This window comes from Poecile atricapillus, chromosome 1, assembly GCF_030490865.1.
Source record: "Poecile atricapillus isolate bPoeAtr1 chromosome 1, bPoeAtr1.hap1, whole genome shotgun sequence".
Taxonomy (NCBI): Eukaryota; Metazoa; Chordata; class Aves; order Passeriformes; family Paridae; genus Poecile; species Poecile atricapillus.
Genome location: NC_081249.1, coordinates 116,436,910 through 116,446,776, shown reverse-complemented (window position 1 = coordinate 116,446,776; position 9,867 = coordinate 116,436,910).

The window sequence follows — 9,867 nt, the reverse complement described above, 5'->3', positions numbered from 1 at the left end:
ACATGGGACAGCAGACTCTGGTAAATATTCCTTACAATAGCTGGCACCTGGAGGAGGCATGGGGAAGACTTGGAGTGCTGTCCAAGGCAGCAACTTCCCCAGCTTTCCCCAAGAAGTGCTTCCCTTCCCACCACACTGTGCTGGCCTCAAAGGCTGAGGGGGCCATGTGGATGTGGCTGGAGGGGGCACAGAATCCTGGAAGGTCTCCAGTTCTGGCCCCTGGCTGGGTACCTGCTGCTCAGAAGAAACACAGTTGTCCTTGAAACTGTCCATTATGAGTTCCTGACTCAGAGCAGGAGCAGGTGTGATGTCAGCATCTGCAATGCCCTGAGACTCTCCAGTGTCATCGTTTGGAATGGCCACATCTTCAGTCACTGCCTTGTCAGAGTTTGCCCTCTCATCATTCCCTGCAGCGTCAGAGTCTTTTGAGCGCTCAGCTGAATCTGGGCTGACATCAGGCTCTGCCTGGAGCTCAGTCAGCCCGCAGTCAGGTTCAGCTGCGCCCTCAGTTGCTGCTATGGTGGCGTTCTTTCTACGCCGAATATGCAGAAACTTCCGGAACCTCTGTGCAAGGAGAACAAAGGACAGGGAAGAGAGGCATGTTCCATGCAGTGCTCCAAGCTCCACTGCTGGGCTGAGCAGTGACAGCAGGCCCAGCCCAGGTGGGGATGGCTGCAGGTACCTGCGCTGCTCTTCGGAAGCGGCTACGGGCGGGCTCCTGCTCTTGTGTCTGGGCCATGGCTGCATCTGGCAAAGAGCAGCCAGAGCTGAGGGGCTGCGGGAGAGGCCGGAGAACACAGCCCAGCCCTGCACTCCCCAGGCAGGGACAGCCCTGGGGTGGCTCAGGGGATGGAGCACGGCCACTGCCAGGGGTCAGCCCCAGCCACTATTCTGTCTTGTCCATGGGCATGTCCACAGGGATGGGATGGGATGGGATGGGATGGGATGGGATGGGATGGGATGGGATGGGATGGGATGGGATGGGATGGGATGGGATGGGATGGGATGGGATGGGATGGGATGGGATGGGATGGGATGGGATGGGATGGGATGGGATGGGATGGGATGGGATGGGATGGGATGGGATGGGATGGGATGGGATGGGATGGGGCCTAGCTGGCTGCAGCCATCAGCCCTGCGGCCCAGCCCTGCCACTCACCATCCTGCAGTGGCTGGAACTGCTCCGGCTCTTCAGGAAGTTGTGCTGCTCCAGGGTCTGTGTTTCTGTTCCCCCTGAACACATTGAACAGCCTGAAGAATCTGCCTGCCATGACAAAATCTGGCCTTGAGGGCACCTTCTAGAGAGATGCCTTGGGAAATCTCTGAGTCACAAAGTCGTGCAGTTGTGCCCTGATGGCACCTGCGACAGAGAAGGCTCAGAAAGGCTACAGGACAGCAAGTCCTGCAGTCTGGTCTCGAGGGCTCCTGCCACAATGACGGGAGACTCCTCTTAAATGATACAGATGACCAAATACCACAAACTGGCCTGGATGGCACAGGCCACAGGGACAGGAGATGCCTCGGGAAAGCCACGGGTCACCAAGGCCCGCAGTCTTGCCACGAGGTCACCTGTACGAGTAACGCCTTGGAAAAGCTCCGGGTCAGACACAAACGAGAGCGCTGTGCGGGGGCTCCTCACAGCACCGCTCTGGCGCGTCCTGTCCCGTCGCGTGCGCTGGGCACTGTGGTGTGGCCCTGTCACCACCAGCTCCTATGTCACCATATGTCACAAAGGGCCCTCTGACACCCTGTCCATTTCCATCCCATGGTGACCATGTGTCACAAAGGGCCCTTGCACACACTGCCACCTGCCCTTGGGCTGCCCCCATCCCCCCCAGAGTAGCCCAGGTTGGAAGGAATCCCTTGCCCAGAGTGTCTAAGACAGCCTGACAGGATCTTTAGGAGCGTGTCAAACCATCAGCAAACGCTGCCCTGCTCTGCAGGCTCAGGGCAGCAGAAGGAGCCCCCAGGGCTGCTGATGCAGCCACAGCAGGAAGGGCACAGGGCCTTGTACAGAAGCTGGCACAGAAGCTCTCAAAGAATCAAAGTCCACTCAGTATTACAAAAGTAGTCCAAACAATTGAGTAGATTGTAAAAAGGCTAATTCTCCCCCTTGTACAGATACCTAAGTGGCCAGTAAAGTAAAGCTCTCCCCTCTTCTTTTTTGCATGAGAACCAGGACCACTAACAGGAAAAGTCACAGATGTTCCTTATGTCCTCCATAACCAAAGCGGTGTCAAACCATGGATGCTGCCGTCAAACTGACTCAAATTCCAGCCTAGACCTCTCACTTCCACACAACTCCTTCCCCAACACGCCCACCAACACAAACAGCCCCAAAACACGCTCACATAACTCCTCAACACCCCACCAGGACTCCCAGCTGTTCCTATCCCTCCACAGAGCTTTCCCGCCCTCCAGCAGCCCCCCTGGTTCCCTGCACATGCCATGGGATGGCACTCAGGAGGATCTGCTCCAAGGCCTTCCACAGCAGCAAGCTCAGGCTGCCAGGGCAATGGTTCTTGGATCATCCTTCCCACTGACCCTTCCTGTGCACAGCTGTTACATTTACACATTTGAGCTCAGCTTGGACTTCTCCCCTTAACCAGACCTTCTGGTAAAGGATCCAGAGCAGCCTGGCAAGCTCTTTCTCCAGCTCCCTCTTTACTCTTGGGGCAGCTAGAACATTGCACAGGAAACCAACTGGTGCCACAAGGAGTGGGCGACCTCAGGGGAGATCACTCAGGACTGCTAAATCCTGAGGGAACACTGCTGGGCTTGACCTTTGGGTACCTGCACAAACTTCAAGTCAGCTGCCTTAGTTTCCAGGACAGCCCTGTGTTGGCCAGCATGCTGACGTGGATGCAGGACTGCTGCAAGGCGCTGCTGGGACCCAGCAGGACAGGACTGGCTGTCTTGTTTACATGTTGAAAATGAGTTACATGATATTTAGCTAGAGATTAGTGATCCCTGAATTTGATAAGGAGCTGTGCTATTATAAGCTAAGAATTTTTTTTGGATTCTGTATTTTAGCTATTTCTTAGCATTTAATTTTATCTCAATACTGCAAAGTAGAGGTGCTTCTTTTGCTTTGGATTCTTTAGGGAATTTTTTCCCATCTAGAAGAGACTCTGTGAAGGGAGCGGTTGTCCAGGGGCAAAATACAGGTCATGAAGAAACAAGACGTGGTTGAGACCTCTTACATCCCACACTAAGGAGTCAGCCAAGGGAAAGGAGCATTTGGGAGTCATGCCTGGGGGAGGAGGGACAGGTGGTGGGGTTGTGGCTGTCTCTTAGCTGGGGGACACGGCTCAAAGGGCAAATGGTTGAGGTTTTGGCGTTGGACTGCTGCTGCCCAGAGGAACCACTGCTATTGTGGAACTTTTCCATCACTGTGTCTGTTTAGTGTGGGTGAGCCTCTGCTCACAAGTGTAGCCATGTAACTGGGTCCTTTCAATACCCAGTCACTCTGGGAGGGATCCTCACCATCTGCTTGGGTGCCTCAGGGGAAAACCAGGACCCCGACCACCTTTGAAAGGGAGCGTCTCATGGCTGCTTGTGGGAGCCCAGCAGCTGCTGCTGTTGCCAGGGCATTACATGGATGACACCCAGGGGACACCCGAAACAATCTCCCCCTCCACCTTCTTTCTCCTTCCAGGGCTGCCCAGCCCCTGCTGTTTCTGCTGCCAATGCGGATTTTTATTCCACCTTTAGCTCCACATCTCTGGGACTGCCCAGCCCCATGCTGCTCCTGCCACAGCTTCGGGCTCATTGCTAAACTGTTTGCCACCCCAGGCCTGCGTTCCTCTGCTGTTCCAGCCCGGCCCCTCGAGGTTCCTGCTATAGTCCATTTCACCAACTTTATATCGCCCCACATTCAGGTGCCAAAATGACTGTAGTGGGTCGACCCTGGCTGGGTGCCAGGTGCCCACTCTGTCACTCTCTTTCCCACTGGGACAGGGAAGAGGATAAGACAGAGAACGGCCAGCAGGGTGAGAGAAAGCACTTTTATTACAGTAAAATAAAGAAATAAGCAGAGATCTGTGCCTGCGTGTGATGAAGAGCTCCCGCCCTGTGGCTGAGGGGAGCGGCTGGGGGGGGCCGCCCGCGCCTGGGCGGGAAACGCCCCCTGCGGCCGGGAGCGGCGGCGGCGGCGGCGGCTGCGCAGTGGGGACGCGCCCGCCCCTCCCGTATCCCTCAGGGAGCGCCCACGTCCCCTCAGCGGCCCTCGGGTACCTTCAGGGAGCGGCATGTCTGCTCAGCCACACGCGGCATGCCCGTCTCCCCCTGAAGTGATGCCCACGTTCCCTCAGTGACTCCGATGTACCCTGAGGGACTCGACAGACACCCACCTCTGCACAGTGACCCCCATGTCACCTCAGTGGGATCCTGAGCACCTGCCACCCTCAGTGACCCTCATGGCCCCAGAGTGTCCTGCATGCCTTTCAGAGACCTTCATGACACCTCAGCAACACACGGGGCATCTGCCTTCCCTCAGTGATGCATGAGGCACTTACGTCAGGAAAATTAATCCACAAACACCAGAGGTTTATATCCAAAAAGAAGACACAGAAGTCTTGTTACTTTATTTGAATAAAGGGAAAGGCCATGGGGCATTCCCCTGGGGTCTCTCAAATTTTTAGTGGACGCAGACTCCTTTTTTTCCTAATTTCCTGGCCTCATTTCCCACTCTCTTTACCCATTGGTGGAGGTATTTGAGAGGTACAGGCTTCCCAAATCACCTAATACAGCCCCCCTTCTAATGTATACCCCCCATTTTTCTTATCCTATGGATCTGATGGTTCCACGCATTGCTTCTTCCATCTCTCAGTACCTAGCTTTACCCACAGTTTGTTTGTAAAGAGAAATCTCTCTCATTCCTTTCAACTGGATATCTCTTCTGAGAACCTGGTATCAGCTCAGTGACTCACATGTCCCCTCAGCATCACTTGCAGCACTCACCTTTCCCTCAGTAACCCACACGTCCCATCAGCAAATCCAGGGGCACCAGCCATCCCCTCAGTAACTCACTCACCCTGAGGACAGCCCCAGGGGCCAGCAGCAGGCAGAAAGCCACAGGGGCTGGGGAAAAAGCTCTGCCCTGCTTACAGTGTGGACTGAGGGCCAGGAAAGCTGCATGAGGGCCAGGAAAGCTGCATTTCCACCCAGAGGTTTTAGAGACAGGGGCTTTCACCCTCCTTATAGGGCTGCCCCTCTCTTCAGACAGCCAAAGGAGCACAATGGCAAAAGGCCAGCAACAGCAAAGCAGAGACCCAGCCCTGCACACAGGGAGGTCACCCAGCACAAACCAGCCGTGGCATCCTGAAGTTGCCCACTGCACTCTCATGTATCCCTGCCCTGGGAATGCCAGGAATATGCTTTGCCCAGAGGGCCTTACTGTGGCTCCTCTTGGGCTTGAAGTTGCTGCTCTTCTCACTCACTCGTGCCTAAAGCCACAGAGCTTGGTGTCCCGCATTGCAAGAAGAACAAGACTCAACAACCAGGCAGTTGAACTCACGGCCAAGCAGCCAGATGAGGCCTTTTCCCTCTCTGGGAGGCCTTGCCTTCCCAGTCCCCAGCCAGCCCAGCCTGGGCACCTCGGGCTGCCCCACCATCCTGGTGAAGCCCAGCCTCGATGGCTTCTGCCGCAGGCCGGGCAGACGCTTTGGAAAAGAGCCAGATCAGCCAGGTGTCAGGAACAAGGTGGCTGTCTGGGGGCTGCTAATGGCCTCTGACACCCAGTTCCTCAGGGCTTCTTATTGCCCCAGCCCCTCAGGGGCCTCCTGACCCTTGGAGCCTCCAGCCTCCACACATCCCCCACATACCTTCCCACTGCCTTGTCCCATCAGAGCCTCTGCCGCCCCTCACCCCTTCACGGCCTCCAACCACCCCATCCCCTCAGGGTCTCCTCCAGCTTGGCCTGGCAGCAGAAGTGCAGCCCCACAGAAGCTCCAGAGGAGCTGCATCAAGAGGCACCTGGGAGCCCTCAGCAATCCAGGCAGCAACACACAGTCAAGAGGACACAGATGGTGCTTCCTGGCTGGGACAGGGCTTGTGGCTTCAGCAAAACTACCAAAGGCCAAGAGGCTTCTGGCCATTTTCCCCGCACCAATGCACGCCTCGGCAGCTTGCAGAGCATGACCACCTTTCCCCTCTCTTTCCCTATGCCCTGTACACCATGGGCAGCAAAAGAAAGGTCTTGGGAGACTGCCTATTATAACGTATGCTATATTTATATACATAAGGAAAACAAAAATAAAGGAACAATGCTGGAGGAAAGGAAAATCCCTGCTGTCTCATGTGGCCCCAGCAGACAGAGCCTGCCAGATCAGCTCTCTGCAGAGCTCCAGCAGCACAGCCAGCCTAGGCCCGACAGACGAGGCCGTGTCCTCCATGCCCTGCGGAGCTGATCTTGCAGGTTCTCAAAGATGGAATATCGAGCCCTCTCAATTGCCTGTAGGATGTACAGTGTTTGAACTGCCAGGTTTACAATGGCAGGGCTGCTGTCATCCACCATGTTCACAAGGGCTGGAAGAGAGACGAACAGAGCCACGGTCAGATCCCAGACCTGCAGGGGCCCATGGAGAGCCTCCTGCCAGGGCCATCCCAGCCGGCTCTTGCCGTGGCCAGCAGGGAGCAGGGACCAAGGGGATCAGCCCAAAGCTGCTGGCCACAAATACCCCACGTGCCCCGGAAATCTCGCTGTGCTCTGCCCACGCTGCCCCTCATCGGCACAGGGAGCAGAGCCCTCCACAGCCAGGCCAGGACTTGCAGCTCCCCCCGCCAGCCCCGCTGACAGCCCGCTGCCGTCACTCACATTGGTAAATGAGCTGCAGCTCTTTCTTCTGCCCCCTCAGGAGCCGCCCGGCTATCCCTGGGAACACAGAGCCTGTCAGCGCCCCAGCGGCACAGCTCCCTGCCAGCGGCGCTGCCAGCCCTGTGGCCACACGGCCTCCTGCCCCGGCAGGGCTCAGCCCGGGCCCTTGCCGCATCCTGACTCAGCCCAAGGGCACGGCTGCCAGAGGCCGGCAGCAGCAGCCCCGAGGGCAGCCGGGGCTCCAGGGCGCCGGGCCCGGGTGCCGCTGCCGGGGCAGCAGCCGGGGCTGGGGCCGAGCCGCGGCGGGGCGGGGAGGGAGCCCGGGTTCGTGGCTCACCGATGAACCTGATGGCCGCCGCTCGCAGGGGCTCCTGTGGGCTCTGCAGGTACGGCAGGGCTCGGCGCAGGTGCTCGGCCGCTCGCCTCTCGTCCTGTCCCAGCTGGAGAGAGCGGCAGGAGGGAAGGGTTGGCGTGGGCTCTGCCCCTTGGCCGGGCGCTGCCTGCGGCCAGCCCCGGCCTCCCGTGCCCGCCCAGCCCTGAGGCACCGGGCAGCAGCCGCTGGCACCGGGCTCTGGAGGGGGCAGAGGGCCGGCTGCTGCCCGGGGAGCCGCAGTGTCGCCCCTGCCCGGTAGCCCCAGTTGCTCGGGGCTCCATCGGCAGCCGGCTCGGGGCCACAGGAGCCTGGAGAAGAAGCCGTGCGGCCCCTGGGTGCGGCACTGCGCGGGGCGCAGCTGCCAGCCCCACACACCGAGCGCCGGGGACAGGGGGCTTCTCCAGGCTGAGGCTGGGCCTTCCAAGCCATCCTTACCAGGCACTCGGTGATCATCCACAGCTTCTTCTTCTTCACTGGTCTTTCAAGATCTCTCCTCTTCAGGAACTCAGCTGCACAAAGCAGCGTTGCCCAAGAAGCCTGGAGAGCAGCAGAGACCCGCAGATGGTCCCACAAGCCAGGACACAGGACCCGCCTCTTGTGCCAAGGCCTGGAGGAGGCTGCAGTCGGCAAGGTGCCAGGGCAAGAGGCAGCCAAGCCCCCTCCCCGGGTGACAGCAGCAGCCCGGGAGTCCTCACCTCTGCCACCTGCTGGTTCTCGTCATGGCAGTGGAAGAAGAGTGGCAGCAGGCTCTGGTGCATGTGTGACTTCAGGGCCCTTTTTTCCTTTTCCATTAGAACAGTCATCAGGGATCGGAAGAATAATATGGACACCAGCTGCACCTGGCTATTATCCTATATGAAAGGAAGGAAAAAAGATCTCAGCCCTGTCTGCATGGGGCTCAGCAGGGCGCAGGCCTGTGAATCCCCAGGGCACCAAGTGTTTGGGCAGCACCCAGTGGCCTTGGCTGGGGGCACAGAGCCTTACATGGTCAAAGAGTGGCAGGAGCGCCTCAGCCAGCTGCAGGGCAATGGGGCTGGGTATCAGCATGTCCTTGTCCAAAACTATAAAGCTGAGCACCATGATTGTCTTCCTAACTATCTCTCCATCTGTGTCCCACAGGAGCTCCACAAGACTTTCAGTCAGGCTCTGCATTTTTTCAGCCTGTGTGGAAGACAAGTCTGTGAAACCCCACCCTGCTGCCCCAGGGCCAAGAGGCCAAAGGCCTGTCCCAAAGCACTCAGGCAGCTGAAGCGGGAGGCAGGAGAGCTCGGAGCAGCTGCCTCGGTGCCCGAAGCCCAGCCGAGCCCAAGTGACTGCATTCCCTGGCGCAGCTTCAGCCACTGCCCACTTCTCACCATCGAGGGATCATCAATCAACTTGAAAAGGGCCCTGAGCGCCAGGTGACGCTTGTCCCTGCTCTCGCTCTGCAGGTGCCTTGAGAAGATTTCCAGGACTCCGTTAGCACTGTGTTCACTCAAGTCCAGGTAGTCCAGGATCTGAAAGGCACAGGGCAGTGACAGGGGAGCCAGCCAGCAGGAGCCTGGAACCAACACAGGGCTGGGCCCGGGCAGCAGCGCAGGGCATGGGCACCGTCCCAGGCAGCTGCAGCTATGAGAGGGCAGAGGTGGCAGGCAGCTCTTCAGGGAGGCACTTTTGGCCATCAGGCTCACCTCCACAAGGAATGCTAAGGCAGGCAGATCCCAGCGTGCCTCCTGTGTGCTGAGCAGCTGGAGCAGGTAGGGAACGATGTGGGAACACAAGGGGATAGAGGCAGACGACATCTCCCTGCCAGGGTGAAAAAGTAGCCAAGACTGTGAGCCAGGGGGACAAACATCTCCCAGGACTGATTCACAGAGTTCTGATCTTTGACCAACATCCTGCAAGGGGACCTGGGCCCTTTGGGAGGTGACTCCTTGTGGGCACCCTCCTCTCCCAGCCTTTTCCAGTCTCCTTAGCCATCCCTCGGTGACGAGGCCCTCTGGCCCATGACAGTGGGGACTGTGTTGGGAAACTTCAGCACGGGGCACAAATGCCAGAGGCAATGGGGAGAAGGGGGTCTCACCTGGCCAGCAGACCCACGGCATAGTGGTGGGTGTCAGCACAGAGCAGCGTGTCCCAGCCACGCTTGTGTTCCATTGCCACCACCACTTCCTCACAATGCATTTGGCAGAGCAGGGACTTCAGCGCCTGCACTGCAAAGCTGTGTGCACAAAAAAGCCCAGGTCACGCTGGGAGCACTGGGGACATGGCAGGGACAGGAGGAGTGGGATGGAGCACCTATTGGGGCTGATGGCAAGGCCGTGTTGCTCCTGGCATCCCTTCCAGAAGGCATTGAGATCCTGTGGCATCTCCAAAGTGCTGAAGAACACTTGGAAGAGCAGATGCACAAAGAGGCGGGGGAAATGCACTGTCACTACATGTGGGACACAGGGCATCTGAAGGATCTTCCACATCAGCACTGTTGCCTGCAGAGGACAGAGAGCCCAGAGACAGCGCTCAGTGCCGAGGTTTCCAGGTGGCAGGGCCTGAGTGTGGCAGGGAAAGGTCAGGGGAAACCCTTGGGGAGCTCCACGCCTGGTGCCCCTGAAGCTGCCCCTTGGCCAGGTTTCAGCCCAGTGCCAGAGGCAGGGAGATGCAGTGGGGGAAGGAGGAAACAGCAGCTGGAGAGGCAGCTGGC